A 20974-nucleotide genomic window follows, 5' to 3' on the forward strand; every position below is an offset into this window, starting at 1 on the left:
GAGATCGTCCAGATCCATCGACCCACGAAGTGTGTCGAATTAAGGGTACTAGACCTGGACGACTCCGTGACGGTGGCGGAAGCCGTGGCGGCGGTCGCTGAAAAATGAGGCTGCCCTACTGGGGCTATTAAAGCGGGCATCATCGCTCGTGGCTCGAGCGGCTCGGGCTCTCTGTGGCTGAGCTGCCCTGTTTAGGAATTTAAGAAGTTTAAGAAGGTCGTGGAGGTAGGTCGCATAAGGGTCGCGTGGGTGTCGGCGCGAGTCATGCTGCTCGACCCCAGACCGCTGCACTGTTTCTGGTACCTCGAGTGGGGGCACATGGGGGCAAAGTGTGACCGGGACGTCGACCGAAGCTGTCTGTGCTTCCGCTGCGGTCAGCCCGATCACAAGGCTCGGGAGTGCTCCGCCGCCGTAGCCAGCTGCGTGGTCTGCACTGCGGCAGGTAAGCCAGCTGCCCATGCCGCCTGCAGCAAGTCGTGCCAGGGCGGAAAGGGCGCCACGCAGAAGAAGAAGGCAGGGAAGGTGGCGACGAAAGGCCCGGTAGCCGCGTTTCCACGCACAGAGGCGGAGCCGATGGAGACCGCGCAGTGATGGCCCTGCGCTGTCTCCAGGCAGTCATCAACCACTCTGCCAGGGCCCAGGACCTACTAGTCCAAAGCATGGCAGAGTGCTGTCTCCAGGCAGTCATCAACCACTCTGCCAGGGCCCAGGACCTACTAGTCCAAAGCATGGCAGAGTGGCAGATCAACGTGGCGGTGGTATCGGAGCCCTACTTCGTTCCCTCGCGGGACGACTGGGTCTCCGACCACGAACGGGTCGTGGTCATCGTCGCCCCTGCGGTCGCTGGCGCTCTGGCCATCGAGGGTGTGGCCAGGGGCAGGGGGTGAGTGCTGGCCGTCGTCGGCGGTGTGACGGTCGTCGCCGTCTACGCCTCGCCCAGTCGGAGTCTCGCCGAGTTTGAGCAGATGCTGGTAGAGGTCGGGACTCTGATCGGGCAAGCGACGCCCGCACCGGTGTTGGTCGCGGGGGACTTCAACGCCAAATGGCTTGGCAATGGCTTGGGGTTCTCCTGTGGCCGATGCCCGGGGTGAGGTGCTCGAGGAGTGGGCGGTCTCGTTGGGGCTGGCGGTCCTCAACAGTGGGTCGGAGAGCACGTGCGTGCGGCGGCAGGGCGAATCGATCGTGGACGTTACGTTCGCGTCCAACGCCCTGGCCCGCCGTGCTCAAAACTGGAGGGTCGAGACTGGCGTGGAGACACTGTCGGATCACCGATATATTCGGTTCGATGTCTCTGCGTCGGCTCGTTGGGATGTTTGGCCCACTGTTGTCGGAAAAACGGAAGGTCGTCCGCGTTGGTGCCTGGGCCGCCTCGACGGACAGTTGGCGAAGGAGGCGACCATCGTCGAAGCTTGGGGGGCCGGTTCCGACCTGGTCCTCCGGATCGACCAGGAGGCCGACCGGATCGACGGCGCCTTGTCCCGGGTGTGCGACGCGGCGATGCCGAGGGCTAAGCCGCATCCGCAACGTCGGCGGGTGTACTGGTAGCGTCCGGAGCTCCGTCGGCTGCGCAAGGCGTGCGTGGCGGCACGGCGCCGTTACGTTCTGTGTAGGAGACGAAGGGTCCGTGATGACGACGCGAAGGAGGTCTTCTACACCGGATATAGGACCGCCTGCCAGGCCCTACAGAAGGCCATAACACAGGCCAAAGAGGCGGCGTGGGAGGAATGGCTGGAGACGGTCAACGGCGATCCGTGGGGGCGTCCGTATCGGGTCGTGAGACAAAAGCTCCGACCCTGGGCTCCTCCGCTGACCAGCAGTCTCCAGCCGCAGCTCTTGGCGAGGGTTGTGGACACGCTCTTCCCCGAGCGGGGAGAGTTCGTGCCACCGGCCATGGTGCTGCCCGCGAGCAGGCCCCAAGAGGAGGACGACGGGGGCCGGTGACTCCGATCACCGAGGCGGAACTGCAGGCGGAACTGCAGGGTGTGCGATGCGAAGAGAAACTAAGCTTATCTGCCTGCGGTACTACTGTAGTGTGAGTACCATTATAAATTGTGATATGAATATTTATATATATTAAGTTTTACTCCTTACATTACATGTAGATGTACTTTAAGTAGTTAAAGCCTCTTCTAATCACTAGAGGTGTAAAGACAAATAAACAAACTTTGACATTCAATTGACATGATATAATTGTTTGAGATCATAGACTAGTTTCTCTGTCTACGGTTGAGATAAAAAATAATCTATGATATTCGTTATGGGTACGGGAAAAATTGCGTTTTGAATCTGTTTTTTTCTTGATCCTTTTTTTCTATATTAAATATATTTATTAAAATTTAGTATGATAGGCCGCAGCCCCACCCTATCTCAATGAAAGAAAATTCTTCATATGTTATCTAATTCATTCTTAAAACATAGTATTATGTAAAAGAGCAAACTATCAAATAAAAGCTAAAAAGTTAAATTGAAAATATTAACATTTAACTTATTACAGATAGTAAATGCCAACATTCCTTGTCCCACCTAGGGTGGTTAACAGCATAGTTGGAAAATTGAAACATTAGATACTTGACTTAGACAGAGAAACTAATAGACCAAGGGGCTGTCAAACCGCGATTGAGACAGAATTAGTATGTCAATGTGTGCGTATAATGTTGCCATAGTAACTGCATTCACAGACATTTCATTAGCTGACGCTGCCAGCACTTACGTGATAAATAATTATAGGTTATGATTAATAAACAACAGAAAATCCTATTATGTTCAGGATTTTAATGCGACATAAGTTTGCGTACTATAACATCAATAATCGTCACTGATAAACTATAATTAGGGATAAAACCGTCGTTCTTACGCGTGATAATACACGCCGGCAATTTGCTACTTGCTATCGCTTTAACATGAAATAAAACGACAATGCACCATTGGATAATCTTCGATATGATATAAGGATGGTTTTCACTGGGTTAGAATAGTTTTCTAACATAAAAATAAGCAAAAATTGAACAATAAACACAATGAAGTGATATATAAATATATGATAAAACTAGTTATGCGATAAGGAACAAAAGATTTTATAATTCTATCTTTTTTTTTTTTTTATATGCCCCGGGATGGCAAATGACTCTACTCCACCTGATGGTAAGTGGTAGTAGAGTCCAAACGCGACGACGGCCAGTACAGTCGGGAAGAATGTTCTGTACTAGCCGTCCCCGCCTTGCCAGCCCGCAAGATGCCTCTTCACGCCTCGTTTGAAGGAACCCGGGTTGTAAGAGGAGGGGAACACGTGAGCTGGTAAGGAATTCCATTCTTTGGTAGTGCGGCAAAGAAAGGAGTTGCCAAATTTCTTTGTGCGCGATGGAATTGATGTCACAGTTAGGCGGTGACATCGAGAACCAGCTCGCGTGGACTTAAGAAGGAAGGGGGAAGCAGGAATTAGAGAGAATAATTCCTCAGAGCACTCGCCGTGATACAGACGATAGAAAGCGCTCAGTGCTGCTATCTCGCGACGCAATTGTAAAGGTTCAAGAGTGTTTGTGACCTTTACGTCGCCAATAATGCGTACTGCACGTCGCTGCAACCGGTCCAAGGCCTCCATTAGGTACTTAGCGGAGCCATCCCAAAGGTGCGAGCAATATTCCACGCAAGACCGTACCTGTGTTTTGTACAGCAGGCACAGTTGTTGTGGCGTGAAAAAGCGCCGCACCTTGTTCAGAACTCCGAGTTTCCGTGAAGCTGTTTTTATAACAGCCTCGATGTAATCCCTCGGACTAAGGTCGCAGCGAACGTCAATCCCCAGCATGGCGATTTTGCTTTGCATCACCAGCGGAGTACCACAGAGGGAGGGAAGAGGGGAAAATGTTGACTTTTTCGCCGTGAGAGCGCATACCTGTGTTTTCGTGGCATTAAACTCAACAAGATTATCAGAGCCCCATTTGGCGATGAGCTCTAACGTCCTATCGAGTTCAATGACAAGATCCTTCCGCCTCTCCTCAATTTCCGCTCGTCCAGCCACTGCGCGTCCGTGGTATCCACCATGCACTGTACTACTGTACTGTACCAAGAGAGAGCATATCATTGATATGCAAAAGAAAGAGTGTGGGAGATAGCACAGATCCCTGGGGGACCCCAGCATTCACTACATAGACTTGTGAAGCTTAACCATCAACTAAAACACGAAGGCTACGCTTGTGTAGGAAGCTGGCAATCCAGGTGCATAGCTGAGCAGGCAGACCATATGCCGGCAGCTTGGAGAGAAGACTTCTGTGCCAGACCCTGTCGAAAGCCTTGGAGATATCGAGGCTGACAGCCAACGATTTTCCATGCTTGTCGATAGCTTCACCCCAGAGGTGTGTTACGTACGCTAGAAGATCACCTGTGGACCGTTTTGGTCGAAACCCGTATTGACGATCATTAATTAAAGAGTGATCTTCTAGGTAATGGATCAGTTGGTTGTTTAAAATCCGTTCCATCACCTTACAAAGTACTGAGGTGATAGCTATTGGCCGATAATTTGCCGGGTCAGACCGATCCCCTTTTTTGGGAACCGCTTGCACATTAGCTCATCTCCAAGCCTCCGGCACACATCCCGAAGAGAGAGAAAGTTGGATCAGGCGCGTTAACACAGGAGACAGCTCCGCTGCGCACTTCTTCAGCACTATGGCTGGTATTCCATCGGGACCGCTAGCTTTCTGTACATCAAGTGATGGCAGCTTCGCACGCACATCACGTTGCCTGATTTTAATGTCAGGCATCGTAAGGCCACATGAAGGTATTGTAGGTGGCAGCGCACTACAATCATCGATGACGGAATTGTCGGCAAAGAGTTCAGCCAGGAGATCAGCTTGCTCTTGCGGACTGAGAGCTAGCGATCCGTCCGGATTTCTGAGCGGTGGCAGCGAAGGTTGGCAGAAATTGTTTTGCACAGACTTGGTCAGACGCCAGAAGCTACGGGAGCCCCTAGGATGCGAATTAAGGTCATGACCAATCTGTACAATGCGCTGTGCATCCGCTCTCGTGTACACCTTTCTACAGGACTTGGAATTTTTATTATAGTTTGCTTTCAGTGAGTCAATGTTAGATGCCCCGCTAATGCAGCCGTTGATCCATTTGCGATATGGCGCCTGCTTAGATGATACAGCATCGGCACATTCACGAGTGAACCAACGGTTACGCGTACTCCTACTGACGAGATCTGAGCTAGGAATGTAGTATTCCATTCCCAACATGATCTCGCCAGCAACAGCAGCGGCACTAGCTGTCGGGTCATTCCCTCTGAAGCAACGTTCCTTCCAAGGGACCGACGCATAGTATTCGCGCATACCGTCCCAATCCGCCGACTTATAGTGCTAAACGCGACGTTTGCATACCGCTAGTGGCGGCAGCTTGGCCTGTGGCACTCTGGTAGAAATAAGGCTGTGATCCGAAGAGCCAAGAGGAGCCTGAACCACAACCTGCTATTCCACTGGGTGAGAAGTCAGCAGAAGGTCCAGTAGAGAAGGTGCTTGCCCATCAATGTCTGGGATCCTGGTGGGCTGATCAACCAGTTGGGTCAAGTCATGTGTGAAAACAAAAGCATGAGCAGTCCTTCCAGCATGGTCAGTTTTGAGGGATTTCAACCATGATTCGTGGTGAGCATTAAAATCCCCCAAAAACACCAATTCCGTGTTAGGAAATTGCTCTTGCGCAGCATCTGCCACCCGACTAAGATGGTCAAATAATCGGCTTGTCTCCAAGTCACCATTGTGGGATGTATAGAGGCACACGTAGACTCGGCTCTGACGAACCAGGTCCACACGTACCACCAACATGGAGAAGGAGAGGTCCTCCAAGCAGCGCAGTCGGTGACAGCAAACATCCGTCCTGACGAACAAGCATACTCCGGCTTTCGCTTTGAAGGATTCTTCAAGCGTGTAGCCGGGATAATTAAGGTAGCTGGTATCGGCAGGACGGAGTATTTGTGTCTCCGTGAGAAACAACATTGCTGGCCGTGCTGTCTCGAGATGGTGGTGGACAGCGTTGAGGTTAGTGTGGAGTCCTCGGATGTTAGAGAACTCGATCTCAAACAGCGAGGGTATGGTGGGGGTGTGCACCGCTGTACGACCGTTATTTCTGTTTTGTTGCGCCATTTGGGAAAAATGAAATGGAAAAGAGACGTGAAGCGAGCGATGTATTGCCACGATAGGGATGGGCAAAGTGTGGAGGCGTGTTTCCCCAAGTGGTTGCCAAAAGGAAAAATACACAGACCCGCCGGACGGAAGGGCCCCCGAACCCCCCCGGAAGTGGCCGCCGGGACCCCACCTACCGGTCACCAACCGGCACGACGGTCCACCCCGAGATTATGCGTGGCCTGGTGGGGCAGCCTTACGAGCTGGTTAGGCACGCTCGGGCCCCTGTACTATGCCACGGGCGGCCAGCGGAACAGCCGTTTCTTCGGGTCTCCCTGTCCGGCAGGTCAATACAGTTTCCCCCGGCATTGGTTCAACAGCCGTCTCCATTGGACCAACACCCATCGCGGCAATACTCGCTCTGCAAGCCACTTCACGAGTTTTTCACCATGCGTACGGTGGTAACAAGCCAGGCGGATGTTTAACATCCTCCCACCAGAAAATTTACCTAGTAATTGTATTTATACAATGATGATTGTCCGACTATAACTTTAGATTACCGATTCATTGATTATTATTGTAACTTACCGATTATTAGATTACATCAAACTCAAATATGTCTCCAATCTATGGAGTGCAAATGTATTGTAAACATATAGGTAAAATTGTAAAGGTATTATTTTATTCGTAACAGTGGTAGTCGTGTAAGTCGTGCCAGTGGTACGAATTGCGACAATTTTAAAAGCTTAATTTGAAAATTAATTTAAAAACGATTTAGTTTTATGATAACTAACTTATAATAGACGATACTAAAATTACTAAACCCTAAATAAACATCCAATGAATGTAGTTTATATGACACGAAAATTCTGTATGAATCGAATTATTTTAATTCTCTCGTCTTTACTAAAATAATAATAAATTTAATATTTTTTTTGAGTTAAGTAACTAAGTACGTACGACTCTTTTTATAGAGAGAAAGTCATAAGATTAATCTATTACACTGCTTTTGACAGTCGCGAACGACTGACACAAATTAAAAATGAAAACTCAGTGGTAGGTACCTACTTGACCCTGCTACTACAAATGTTCAAATGTGTACCCTCGATCTTAGATTAAACTTTACATGTTTACATTGGGTTATTTCGATGCTGTTATATTTATGAGCAAAAAAAAAAACTAAGATACCGTTATGCTATATTTTCATATCTATAGTTACAGTTACCGCGGTTTGTTGGTAATGACATTTAAATTTGTACTTGATTCATTATGGTCATTGTGGTCAAAAAAAAGCTAAAAAATATATTTTATTTAATAGTAATTACATATTTTCAATTGAATAATATATAATTGAATAAATGGTAAAAATTGATTTTAGATCTTTGTCTCCTTAATCTCAAACAGTGGTGGATTCGCCCGATGTCGCAGAAGATGGCGGGACGTTCTCTCGGTTTTGTTGTTCGCGCTTTTTTCTGTACCGTTGACGATTTCTATATAACTTTGCTTCGTCCGAACATTTCGTCGTAATTGAACTCCTGTAATTTTTTTAACACTAAGTCTCCGGACTACAAAAACATATTTTGTCATTTGCTTAATTACTTTTAATAATTAGTTTTAGGTAAAAAAATTTTTGTTAGATGGTATAATTTATTTATTTATTTATTTATTTATTAGGGAAACATACAGCATATCGTATATTACAACTTAATATAATAATCATATTTTAACACTTATGCCAGTTAAGTTTCCACTACTGTTTTAACAGGGAAGTGGACTAATTTTGATGTTACATAAAATATAACTATTTATGACAAAGTAAAATTTTAACGTAAATATGGTTATGGTTAATTACTAATAAGTATTTTTCACAAGATTATAAAATTTACTTAAACTATTTTTAAACAGATCAATGTGGTTGTATTTTCTATTATGACTATTACAAGATCTTAGAATAAAAGAATTTTTGAAATAATTAGTTTTATAAATGGGTATTGAAAAAGTATCCTGAGAGCGAGCGTTAAAACGAGGACACTTAAATAAAATCTCACTGAGCAGATATGGAGAATCAATTAAATTATTTAATATTTTGTAAAGAAACATTTGGTCTCTTTGTTCTCTACGTTCTTCAAGTGGCATAAAAACAGAGTCAGGAAAAGTAAATTTGTATCGCAACCTCCTGATAAATTTGTTTTGTATATTTTCAATTAAGTTGACATATTTTGCATATTGTGGATTCCAAACAGTTGACGCATACTCTAAATGTGATCTAACGAAAGCATTGTACAAAATTACAAAGGTATGAATATTTTTAAAATCTGCCCCTTGCCGAAAGATAAATCCAAGCATTTTATACGACTTCATCACTATTTCCTCAATATGCTTATCGAATATAAGTTTGTTGTCTAGTTGTACCCCAAGGTCTCTCACCTCGGTTACCCTTTTTAATTTAGTATTAAATATGGAATAGTCAAAAATTATTTGTTCTTTTTTTTTTAATACAATTATATTCTATTTTCTTAATAAAATATCTAAACATTAAAAAGTTTAAGGGTACAAAAGTTATGGGATTAAAATATGAATACCAACCTAACAATCCTTTTAGGAACATTGCACCTTTCAGCGACGATGTTGACAATATCGTCTACTAATTTGGGGTCCAATTGCTTTTTCGGTGGTTTATTCGCAAACGCTGATGACAAAAATGTATACTAAGGTGCGATCTCGATATCGATCTACGTTCTTCTTACAATTTATTATATTCATAAAAAGTACAAGATTTAATAAATTTTAATAACTCTAAGGTTGATCATAGTTAAATAAATTTAGGTTTAGAGAATATGTACAGGTCATTCACTTATATGATTCACCTAAATTAAACTAAATAGGCTCGCTTGAAAATTTTTAAATTATTTTTTACAAATTTTCCCCGCGTATTCAAGGGAGGATTCAATATTAGGTTTAAATATAGTATAGTACAGCCAGTAATAGTATCGTGGTTATAATACTCTAATAATATTTTACTTCAGTTATTATTTGATCTAAAACATTTGAGAAATGCATCGGTTGCGTACTGTCTCATATGTAACGAAATCTTTTGTTTGATATTTATTGGGAGACAAATGTCGGGTACTTGAGTATCCTTAGTTCAAAAGAAGCCATTTTAGGTTTATCGTTACCTGTGTTGCGACGCCAACAGATCTTGTTTCGACTGTTAAAATTTAAACATTATAAATTAAAATTAATCCTTATTCAGATTTGTTATCTATCTATAATAAGAAGCTATCACTTACAAATATTTTCGTAATTACCTTGACGGGGGTTGTTGTGCAGCTCCAGAAGCTGTAAACTTATACAAATTTTTGAAGTACGCAAATACTAACTAGTACCTCGGTAGGTATATATTAAACATAGGTAGCCTATTTATATATTTTATACACGAGAATATAGTAAAGATTGAAAAAAACCGTATTGAATAATTTGAGATTGTTTCTGTCGAAAAATAAATACTTCAAAAATGTATACTACGACACGATCATTCGATATACGATCTCGATATCGATGTACGATCTTCTTACTATTTTATAATATTCGTAAAATATACGACATTTTATAAATCTTAATATCCATAAGCCTGGTCACAGTTAAATAAATTTAGGTTTAGAATATATGTAGGTATTTTTACACTTATATACACAGTAACAGCCTGATAGTATATTAATAAACACAAATTAAGCACATTCAACAAATTCAGTGTTGCTTGCTTGTGGTACGAACCCACGATCATCGGTTAAGATTCACGCGTTCTAACCACTGGACCATCTCGGCTTTTCAATTAACCTTGGTGGCTCGCTTGAATTTTTTTAACTTATTTATTACAATATTAGGTATAAATGTAGTATAGTACAGCCTATGTCCTTCCTTGGGGTTTCAGCTTAATACGAAATATCATGTATAAAGCGTAAGAACCAGACAGACTATTATTATCGTATTGTATAATACGTTGTTCTTGTATAGTCATGTAGTAGTGCTTCCATCCACACTCCAACAACGACTGACTTCTCTCTGCTCGGGTCGGTATTTACATAGTATCGTTGCCATGGTAACGGAGACAAACGAATGAGCTTGTATGGTAGTTTATTCAGAACAATTTTTTTTTAAATCATCACTACAAAATTGTCGTCCATTATCAGCTGTTATTGTTATTGGATTCCCTAATCTACTAAAAATTTCCTCAATTATTCGTATTATGTCCATACTTGTTATTTTGCGAAGAATCTTTACTTCCTTATACCGGCTGAAATAATCTACGATTACAAATATATAATCGTTGCTTGGTAGGGGCCCTAGCAAATCGATACATGTATCTACCCAGGATTCGCTTGGTAATGCCCTTCTTTTCAAGGGGTTAGGAGGATTGGGCGTTGAGACTAATGTGCACCCCTTGCAGCATTTTATTAAGTTTTCCGTTTCCTTGTCATACCAGGCTACCACACTTTGGACCTTAGCCACGCCTTCATGGAAACTTTTCCCGGGTGTCCTTCATGAGCAATTTCCAATACTTTACTTCGCAGTTTCTTTGGAATTACGATCCTTGTCCCTCTTAAAATATCTTCATAAAAACATAGTTCACTTTGAAATATTTTATAATTTTTTACTTCTTCCCAATTGTTATTATACAGGCCTTCTCTTACTTTCAAAATTTCTTCGTCCTGTTTTGATGCCTCTGAAATTTTTTTGAAGGATAGCGCAATTGGTCGGCTAGCTTCGACAACTTGATGTATATATCTTTCTGAAACATATTGTGGTAGTTTTTCCGATTTGTATAATATTGATAAGCAATCTGCAATGTTTTCTTTTCCGGGTTTATAAACTACTTTGAATCTATACGCTTGAAGGCGTAATAACCATCTTTCTATTCTTGCACATGGTTTGGATTTAGGACCAAATATAACCTCTAGTGGTTTATGATCCGTCACTAGCTCACTCTTTCCCAAATAAAAATACATAAAAATGTTCAACTGCCCAGACCAAAGCTAAGGCTTCTTTTTTGTTTGACAATATCTTCTTTCGCAATCAGTTAAAGTCCGATGACCATATGCTATAATTCGTGGTCCGTGATCGTTAATTTGAACTAATAGCAGATCCCAGTCCTACTGGACTGGCATCTGCTATGACTACAGTTCGGTCATTGACGTCATAATATCCTAAGGTGGGAATGTCGGACAATGCCAATGTTTTTAGTTTGTTAAACGCATATTCCTGTTTGGTTCACCATAAAGTGGTGATTTCTGTGGTTTTATTTTGTTTGTTTCTCAGTAGCATTTTCAGCGGTTCCGTAGTTGTCGCCAAGATTGGAATCCATTTACCAACGTAGTTTATTAATCCCAAGAAGCTCTAAAGCTCACCTGTGTTCATTCTCCATTGAACATATATATATAGTTGATATATATTTGTCTAAACTCCTTTGTAGGACAGTTCATGTCCTAGAAATTGTACGTTTTGTTCTCTGAAGACACATTTGTCTTTCCTAAGAACTACATTATTTTGTCTGAGTCTCCATAACTTTCTATAATCTTAGATCGTGTTCTTCCAAATTCTTTCCATATACTAATATGTCATCAACGAAATTAATTACACCATCATACCTTAATAATATTCGTTCTAAGGTCTTTTGAAAAATTTCCGGAGCACTCGAGATCCCAAACATTAGTCGCTTATATCAAAAAAGACCCATAGTTGTTATGAAGGCAGTTATATGTCTAGAAGTAGGATGGAGTTCAATTTGATGAAAACCGTCGTTAATGTCCAGTTTTGAAAAGTATTTTGCATTTTTCATTTTCGGAAGCAGTTTGTCCATAGTGGGTAATGGATGATTTCCACGTTTTTAGTAGCCCGTCTCATGTCTACGCAAAGCCTAATTTCTCCAGTGGTTTTGAAGACTGGCACTATTGGAGATACCCATCTCGAAGACCTTTTAACCTCTTCAATAATGTCTCTCTCCATGAGTTCCTGAATTTTCCTCTCAACCTTTTCTTCAAGTGGTATAGGTAGCCTCCTTAATGGTTGAGACAGCACAGCCTCAAGAGTATTCGCTTCGGCTATTATGTTTGTTAATGAGAATGTATCTCCATTTTGTAATATTTTCTTCCTGAGCTCTTTTAAGGAACATTTTTCGGTTATTTGATCAATTATTTGGTCTTCTTTATCTTTAAACTGACACTTATCGGCTTGTTTTCTCAGCCGTACCAAAAAATTTTCAAATTTCTCATTTGTTTCCTGCTTTATTAATCGGAAAATATGACCTTACTTTGTTTCGGTAGAAAGAATGTATCAAGTTTAGCTATAGCCACTTCAAAAACATCAACTCCATCATCTGGTGACAAATTTGCTCCTGGTATGTTATAAAATATTTCTTGTAGCTCAATTCCTCCAAAATGTAGTAAGGACGCTCGTTTCTTTTCATTCGTCTCGATACCAGCAACATCGAGATAAATAAGCAGTGCCCTCTTCCAGCGCTCCCATCTTGCCCCTACCGAAGTAGGCTCTCCTTCACAATCAAATTTATCCAATGTTAATTGAGAGCTCATCATTTAGAACCTGAAACTGATAAATGTATTTTAACTATAATTGTTAACTATGTTTGACGTCTGATGATATGTCAACTTATTGACCGTGGCTATATACCACTGTTTATTAATACTACTGCATATTAACTTTGTCATTCATTCATGACTGTCAATTTAATGACCAGTAGCTATAATACTGCTTATTAATTTTGTCATTCATGCATGACTGTCAATTTAATGACCACTAGTTATACTACTGCATATTAATTTTGTCATTCTCGCATGACTGTCAATTTAATGACCAGTAGCTATACTACTGCTTACTATTGCCTTTACTTACGTACTCACTAGGTCTAATTCCGAATTAAAAGGTACCTTCTTCCTTTTTTGTAAGAAAAATAATACGTTGTTCTTGTATAGTGACGTAATAGTGCTTCCATCCACGGTCCAACAACGACTGACCTCTCTGCTCGGGTCGGTATTTATAGTATCGTTGCCATGGTAACGGAGACAAACGAATGAGCTTGTAGGGTAGTTTATTAATACTGAAATACACACATATTATACACGTATAATAACTCAATATTCATATTATTATTACATTATTTTATGATGTCAAAAAAGTATGTTAATTTACGTTTTGACGTAATTTAATTTATCAAAATAAACGTATCTATCTACATGTAAGAAAACGTAGCAACCCTCTTCAAAGACAACATGAGTAGTTGTATTGTGTATGAAGATTAACGGGTTAAATATGTGGATAATAATAATAAGGAATCGATAGGTATCCGATTGGTAAGATAAGTTTTCATTCAATTACAAAATCTTAATTTTATTTAATAATGTTTAAAACCTCCTAACCCTGTTTTAAGATTATCTCCTTAAACTAACAAAAGCGATTGAAGATGAAAAAAATATATTTTAGAAATAGTAACATTTTACAACTTTAATACATTTTATTCATGATATTAGGATTTTAAAGACTTCTTATTGTCCAGAAAATGTATAAGATAAGTCTAAAATAATACAGCAGTAAAGTGCTTAAACATTAATTGTTTCAAAGATAATCAATAACTTAGTCCTAATTTTTATAATCCCTTTTAGGTTACTGGACAAAGAAAGAAGATAGGAAACCTGAAGGCTAAAAAACATTATTTTTTATAAATGCAAGTTCTTGGTACCTTAAGCCGCTGTGAAACAAAATTTCATTCAATATGAAACAAAAGATACCATATGTACTTTATTACAAATGTAATTAATATTAACGTTTTATAATTATAAAAACAATATTAAATTATTTTTATCTTAATTAAAAGTCGAAATATATTTCAATTAGCTTAATTATTTATTACTCACTATAATAAAAACATGCACCGGAAATATCGAGTTTACAGAGTCGTGACAAAAATAAATCATATTTACATTTCAAAATTATTAAAACAACATTAGATAATCATAAAACATACCCAAAATATCTATTAAATCTTATTTAATTTAATTCGTTACTTAAAATAATCTGTAAGGAAATCATAGTGTTAACACCGTAAGTACAAAATGTTAGTGACTTGCTTAATTCGTTGATCATACCAAAATTATTTTAATGAGAAAGTTCTTTAAATTATGAATTATAATTTATTATTCCACATTTTATTCACTTTATAGCAAAAAGTTGTTAATATTATTTCCTGTGTTGTTTAAGTTCTGAATTAGATAGCGCTTTACAAATATATATAAAAATTTGGTTTAATTTATTACTTACAATGAAACCAGACGGCAGCACGGTCCAGTTCTTGCAAGAGTAACTGAGACACTAAATTGGCAATATCGGTGAGAATTTATTTATTTATATAGTGTTTAATGTTATTTAAAATATTATTTATTTATTTAAGCATCTTGAAAATAGCTAAGGAGATCCTCAACTATTTCCTCATATTATTTTATTTTTTATTTTTTACTTTCATATGTATTTAGGACAGACCTAAAATGTTTGGTTCATTATAAAATTAATAACTGTTTGCGCCGCTCGAACTGACTGAACGCGACGCCGCTGTAAAACGATTATTTGTAAAATCAGCCGCACATCGTCGGTAGTGGGGAATTAAGCGCGGGAGTAAGACGTGTTTCAAGAAGTCAGCAAGTTGAGTTGTTTTCGTTGAAGAAGTGAAGCCAATTGAAGCGAAGATTATTATATGAATATAAAATAGCTCTTTTAAGAGCTTGACATTACGTCCTACTACGTCATTCTTACCACTCTTGCATGCTGCTTCTTGTTTCAAATAAACAGTTCTTTTCAGAACTATTCATTGTTTCAAACGATGATGTTGTATAATGAAGCATGCGTGGCGTGTGTATTCTTGTTGCTATTCGTACTGCTATATTGATTCGATTTCAAAGTTCCGTTATCCTTTCCGTAGAAAACCTTTTCGCCTCGCAAATTTTATATGTACTCATACGAGATGACTTAATATTTATTTATATAATTTGTATTTATTATAAAGCAAACAAATTTATTTAAATTAGATATTATATTAGTGATTTACTAGACCGTGAAAAGATTTAATTCACTATTTTTAAATATAGAAATATGTACATGGATTAAAAAAGAGTGGTAAGTAATGAGATCCCATTAAATTTTTTGCAAATTATTTGAAAAATAGACTAAAATGTAATGGGAACTCTAGCTGAACAGACTTACAGTATTCTCTCCGAAATTATGTTATGTGGGTTATCGTAACTACATAACATAAACTAATCATGAATGTATCAGCTATGCCGCCCGCTTAAATATTTTTTTTTTTAATAAAAAATATTTACGTTCAAATTTCTTAATTGATTTTATGAAAATATTATATTAAACATGTATTTTTTCAGACAAAATATTATTACTAAATAATGAAATTTGAATATTTGGACTCAATCAGTTATATTATTTAGTACAACTTTAATATACTTACTAGATTAAAAAGATACAGATAGAAATATTAAGAGTTTAGCCGAAAACCTTATATTTTATACCTGGAAAGGACAATTGAAAAGAATGGTATTTTGAATAGCTGCTGACAATTGCTATCGGAAGCTTATTTTAACTATAACCTAAACAAAATCGAATCGATAAACAGTAATCGATATAGTTTGTCGATAGTCGATTACTGTTTCTTGTGTTTCTTAGATTTTATTAAGAAATACTTGATTCATTATTTGGTCAAAAAAAAGCTATAAAATATATATTATTTAATAGTAATTACATATTTTCAATTGAATAATATATAATTGAATAAATGGTAAAAATTAATTTTAGATCTTTGTCTCCTTAATCTCAAACAGTGGTGGATTCGTCCGATGTCGCAGAAGATGGCGGGACGTTCTCTCGGTGTTGTTGTTCGCGCTTTTTTCTGTACCGTTGACGATTTCTATATAACTTTGCTTCGTCCGAACATTTCGTCGTAATGGAGCTCCTGTAATTTTATTAACACTTAGTCTCCGGACTACAAAAACATATTTTGTCATTTGCTTAATTACTGTTAATAATTAGTTTTATGTTATTTGATTTTTTGTTAGATGTTATAATACAAAAAATATTCCAATTTCTTAATAAAATATCTAAAAATTTAAAAGTTAAAAGGTACGAAATTTATGGGATTAAAATATGAATACCAACCTAACAATCCTTTTAGAAACATTGCACCTTTCAGCAACGGTGTTGACAATATCGTCTACTAATTTGGGGTCCAATTGCTTTTTCGGTGGTTTATTCGCAAACGCTGGTGACTGCTTTCCAGTTAAGGAATGAGTAGCTAGAATTCTAAAAAGGTTTATTTTTAATTTAATCATTTTTATTAATATTTTCAAAGTATGCTTGAAACTACCTATATTTACAAGTACTATATTTACAAGTATGCTTGAAATATAACAAAATATTCGTTCTATATTTGGCTATTATATCAATTGCAGTCAAACAACGAGATTTATAAGAAGTAAAGGTAAAATATAAGCACTGGTGGTAGGGCTTTGTGCAAGCTCGTCTGGGTAGGTACCACCCACTCATCAAATATTCTACCGCAAAATAGCAATACTTGATATTGTTAAAAATACCCGAGGGCTTGCGGGTCCGTTGCTGGCCTTTAAGGAATGAGTATGCTCTTTTCAACAGAGTGAACATTCTAGTAACAATAAACTTGATTACAAAAACATTTCGCCGGAGTTCGATCCTACGGTGTACAATCAATGCACAGATGTATGTGCGTTAAGCGCGTAAGACTATTACGATGCATAGAACCTGATCAGCTACTTAACTACTAGTTTTGTTGGAGTACTAGGGAATAGTCTTATCAATGGCAATAAGAGACAGAGATCCAACAGGAAATAGAAATGATAACAGACACGGTAAAATTAATCTCAGCACAGACTTCTAGTATCTTGGCCATTATCAACGATAACTGGCTGCTTACTGAATTAGAAAGAATCTGTGATATTTTGAGCAATAATTTATACAAAGACATAGTAATTTGATGGGTATTTCCTAAAGGCGCGAAGTATAAGGTGTGTAAATGAATCACGATGATATCGAATATGTGGGTTAGGTTAAGTCAGCGTTTTTAAAAATTTTTAGTTTCTAAAAATGTCCCGTTTCATAAAGGAATATGTTAAGACTTGAGTAGATTGTGTTTATGAAAAAAAAAAGTTAAAACTAGAGAAGGCTTACTCCAAGCTATTGACAAAATAGAAATTCCTTGCCACGCTTGTACATCGACCATTTCGGGCTGTTCGTTAAGACTAAAATACTCACATACTGGTGACTGTGAACTCATTTACGAAGTTTAATATTTCAGAATAGGTATACAACATTTTTAGTTTTATTTTCGTAGGATATTAGTATTTATTGGTTTTTGCCTGGATTTAGATAGGACAACAAAAGTTTGGGCTTGTAAAAAACAGCATTTTTGAGAAGCAGAAAATTGTGTCTATTCAAACTGAGTATATTAAAACTGAAATTTAAATTTGTATTTTCAAACAACTTACTTAACCAGCTATTGAAATATTTCAAAACGTACGAAAGTAATAAAAACTGTCTATAATTTTACCTCGGTATATTTCATAAGAATTAATGCCATGTTTATAAAAATGACTTCGCAAATAATGTATTATTTTAAAACAAATTTGGTTACTATAGAAAAGGTTATAGTAAGTTAACCTTAAAAGATAAACGTATGCTATCGTGACTTTTTTTAGAACAACTTTTTTTTTCTTTCAAGAGTGTAACCGTTTACGCAGCGCACGCAACGGAAGCTAAAGTGTATACATCTTCATGTATTTTTAACATTTTAATTGATGCTCCAATCCTATTGGTCGTAGCGTGATGTTATATTATAGCCCAAAAATTTTCCTCGATAAATGGGCTATCCAACACTAAAATATTTTTTTAAATAAAACCAGCAGTTCCTGAGGTTAGCGCGTCCGACCAAACAAACTCTTAAGCCTTATTACGTTAGTATAGAAAAATAAAGTTTTGTTGGTTAAATAGTTTTGTTTAACCTGAATATTTTGAAAAAATTGTGCATATGATCATGTATAAAATAAATTTTGGTTCAACCCATTTAGGTCACAATCAAATATATTAAGTAAAACTATAAGCATCACTGGAAGTCCCCTGATAAAAAAGAACGCCTTAATATACTTTTTCACATCAGAATGATATTTCATGCTTCTTACTTTAAAATCACAGACATCCATACAACCATTTATCCCATACCTGTAGGATAGCTAGTTAAATATATGGTATCGAAAAACAAAATAAATGTGTATTACATATATTTATGTATTTATTAAGGATCTACAATAAAGGATACACACTTAAAAGTACATTACATCATGGAATAATGTTTTTGTGCAAATATGAGTTAAGTACAGAACAAAATATAAAATGTATTTCAATAGTAATAAAAATTACTAATTTCATTGAAATTATGCCACCTGTGTATTCTACCAACCCGCATTGGAGCAGCGTGGTGGAATAAGCTCCAAACCTTTTCCTCGAAAGGGAGAGGAGGCCATGGCCGAGCAGTGGGACATTAACAGGCTATTACTGTACTGTTACTGTAAAAACTAAAATAATGAAAATAATAATAATACAATTTTAAACAAAACATTATGTATTGAGAAACAATTATTTAAACTTATATAATTCTAAGGTTTTAAGTCTAATATATAAGTTAGTGTGCTGTTTAGAAAGCGCATTATATAGTCTGCAGATCCTTCCTTAGCAGCATAGTGTCCGAGATTTGAATTGTATGTAGAAATATAAAAGTGATTGTAGACGTTTTTGCGAGATAAGAGAGAAGATACATTAAGATTAATTTGTTGAAGAAAGTTGCTACAATCTAATGTTCCATTTATTATTTTATGCAACATAAGCATGTCAGTTATTATTCTTCTGGAGTTTAGGGAGGTCATCTTATAGTGCTGAAGCCTATCTCAGTAGGTAGGAATACTTTTAAGGTCAGATTCACTGTATGACAGGTGGAAGAGAGAACGTTCTTGGATGCTTTTTAGTCATTTAATGTGTCCATTTTAATGTGGGTTCTAGATTATATTGTTGTATTCAAGGATAGGACGGACAAGTGTGTTAAATAATATAATTTTGGTGGGCGGCTTCATAAAATCTTTGGTATTTCTTAAGTCAAATCCTAATAATTTAAATATATTGTTATAATTTGTTTTTATTTCGTAATAAATATACAGTTTATTTAAATAAGCTACTACCCTAATCTAATAGAATGTATTACAACGAATACGGACAGAGATTAACCAGGTCCCTGTTACCAGGAAACGCCATGCGTCTCCGATATACGTGTGTTCGATGCAAATAACGCAATGTTGAAGTCAACAGCTTGTATAATAAACAAAATCTTTATTTTTGAGTTAGTGATCTGTTAAAAAAAGTATGCATAGCTACCAAATATTTAAATAAAGATACTTTAAAGATATATATTTATATTTAAAAAATTGATATATATTTTAAAGCTGATCTATTACTTTGTACAGTCATTTTGATGCACACTACAGCGCGGCAATCGGCGTGCTTTATATATATAAGCGTAGGCGCGTTTAACCGACAATGGACCTGCATAAGCTGAATCCTATTTTATGTGTTTGATCATATAGATCTGAATGTAAGTTACATTGGAAGAATCTGAATATCTGAAACTGATATATTTTTTTAATTTGTTTTTTTTCCTTTCAACTTTCAATCATCACCATTTTAAAGACTATCATTTATAAGCTTAAGCTAGAGTTTCAGCTAATTCAACTGAACAGTTGTTTTGTAGCATTTTTTATCGAATAAATGTTCAACGTGATTCTTGAAATTGACATAACTTTTTATCTATTTATAAACCGATTGAATTAAGCAAATACTAAATTTTATGTGAAGTTTTCCACAATATATTAGTGAAAACCGCATGCAAATCAATCAAGCCGCAACAAACGGACAGACAAACAAACATTGTTTTGGGTTCTATTGCATTGATAAAGGCCCCCAATAATAGTTTTACTCCTATTTTTTTCATGTAGAGACAGCGATCGGTTACATTTTTGTTATATGTATAGATGATTGATATAAAGAGGCTGGTTATAGCCTATTCTTGGTTTTAAGGGAATGAAAACAAGGGTAAAACTACTGTAGCACCAGATCGAATGCAGCCGTATTGCTTCGTTAGAACTTGATATAATAGTGATATGAAATGCGATGATGATGACAACGAAGAATCAGAGTAATTAATTCTATTTTGCCATGTTTTTCGGATATTTGTAATTGATATTATTGATTGATTGATATTTTGGCTACAAAATGTGTTTGTATTGTTCCAGGTCAAGAGCGAGAATGGATGGATTCGCAACTTGACCTTTGATTTTCTATTGGATGGTTAAACAAGTGTAAAGCGTGAGCGTGCGACTTTGCTTAGTTCTATGGTTGATGGTTAAACAAGTGTAAAGCGTGAGTTCGGATTGGTTCACGACTTTACTTTTTTCTATGGTTGTATGTACTGGCGAGAGACGGGAGTGAGAATGGATGGGTTCGCTACCTGTATTCGTCACGTACATACCTAATTTTAAGGATTGAAAATGTTGAAAAAGTTGGTTGTTTTATGGTAAAATTGTTGATAATAATTTAGTTTTAGGAGTTAAAGAAAAAATATAAAATTGAGTTAATTACGGACAATGGTTGACAAATGTTTAGTAAATCTATGAGTTTTTGTTTATACTGTGATATGGTTGTTTTGATGTAATGTAATTATCTAA

At 37.6% G+C, this 20974-nt stretch overlaps 1 protein-coding gene across 1 annotated transcript in view; it reads left to right on the forward strand.

Moving 5' to 3' along the window:
* LOC126772072 (uncharacterized) overlaps positions 1 to 20974 on the forward strand; it is a 155472-nt gene that overhangs the window by 97170 nt on the left and 37328 nt on the right. The gene's annotated exons all lie outside the window — the stretch shown is intronic.

Source organism: Nymphalis io, chromosome 11, assembly GCF_905147045.1.
Source record: "Nymphalis io chromosome 11, ilAglIoxx1.1, whole genome shotgun sequence".
NCBI lineage: Eukaryota > Metazoa > Arthropoda > Insecta > Lepidoptera > Nymphalidae > Nymphalis > Nymphalis io.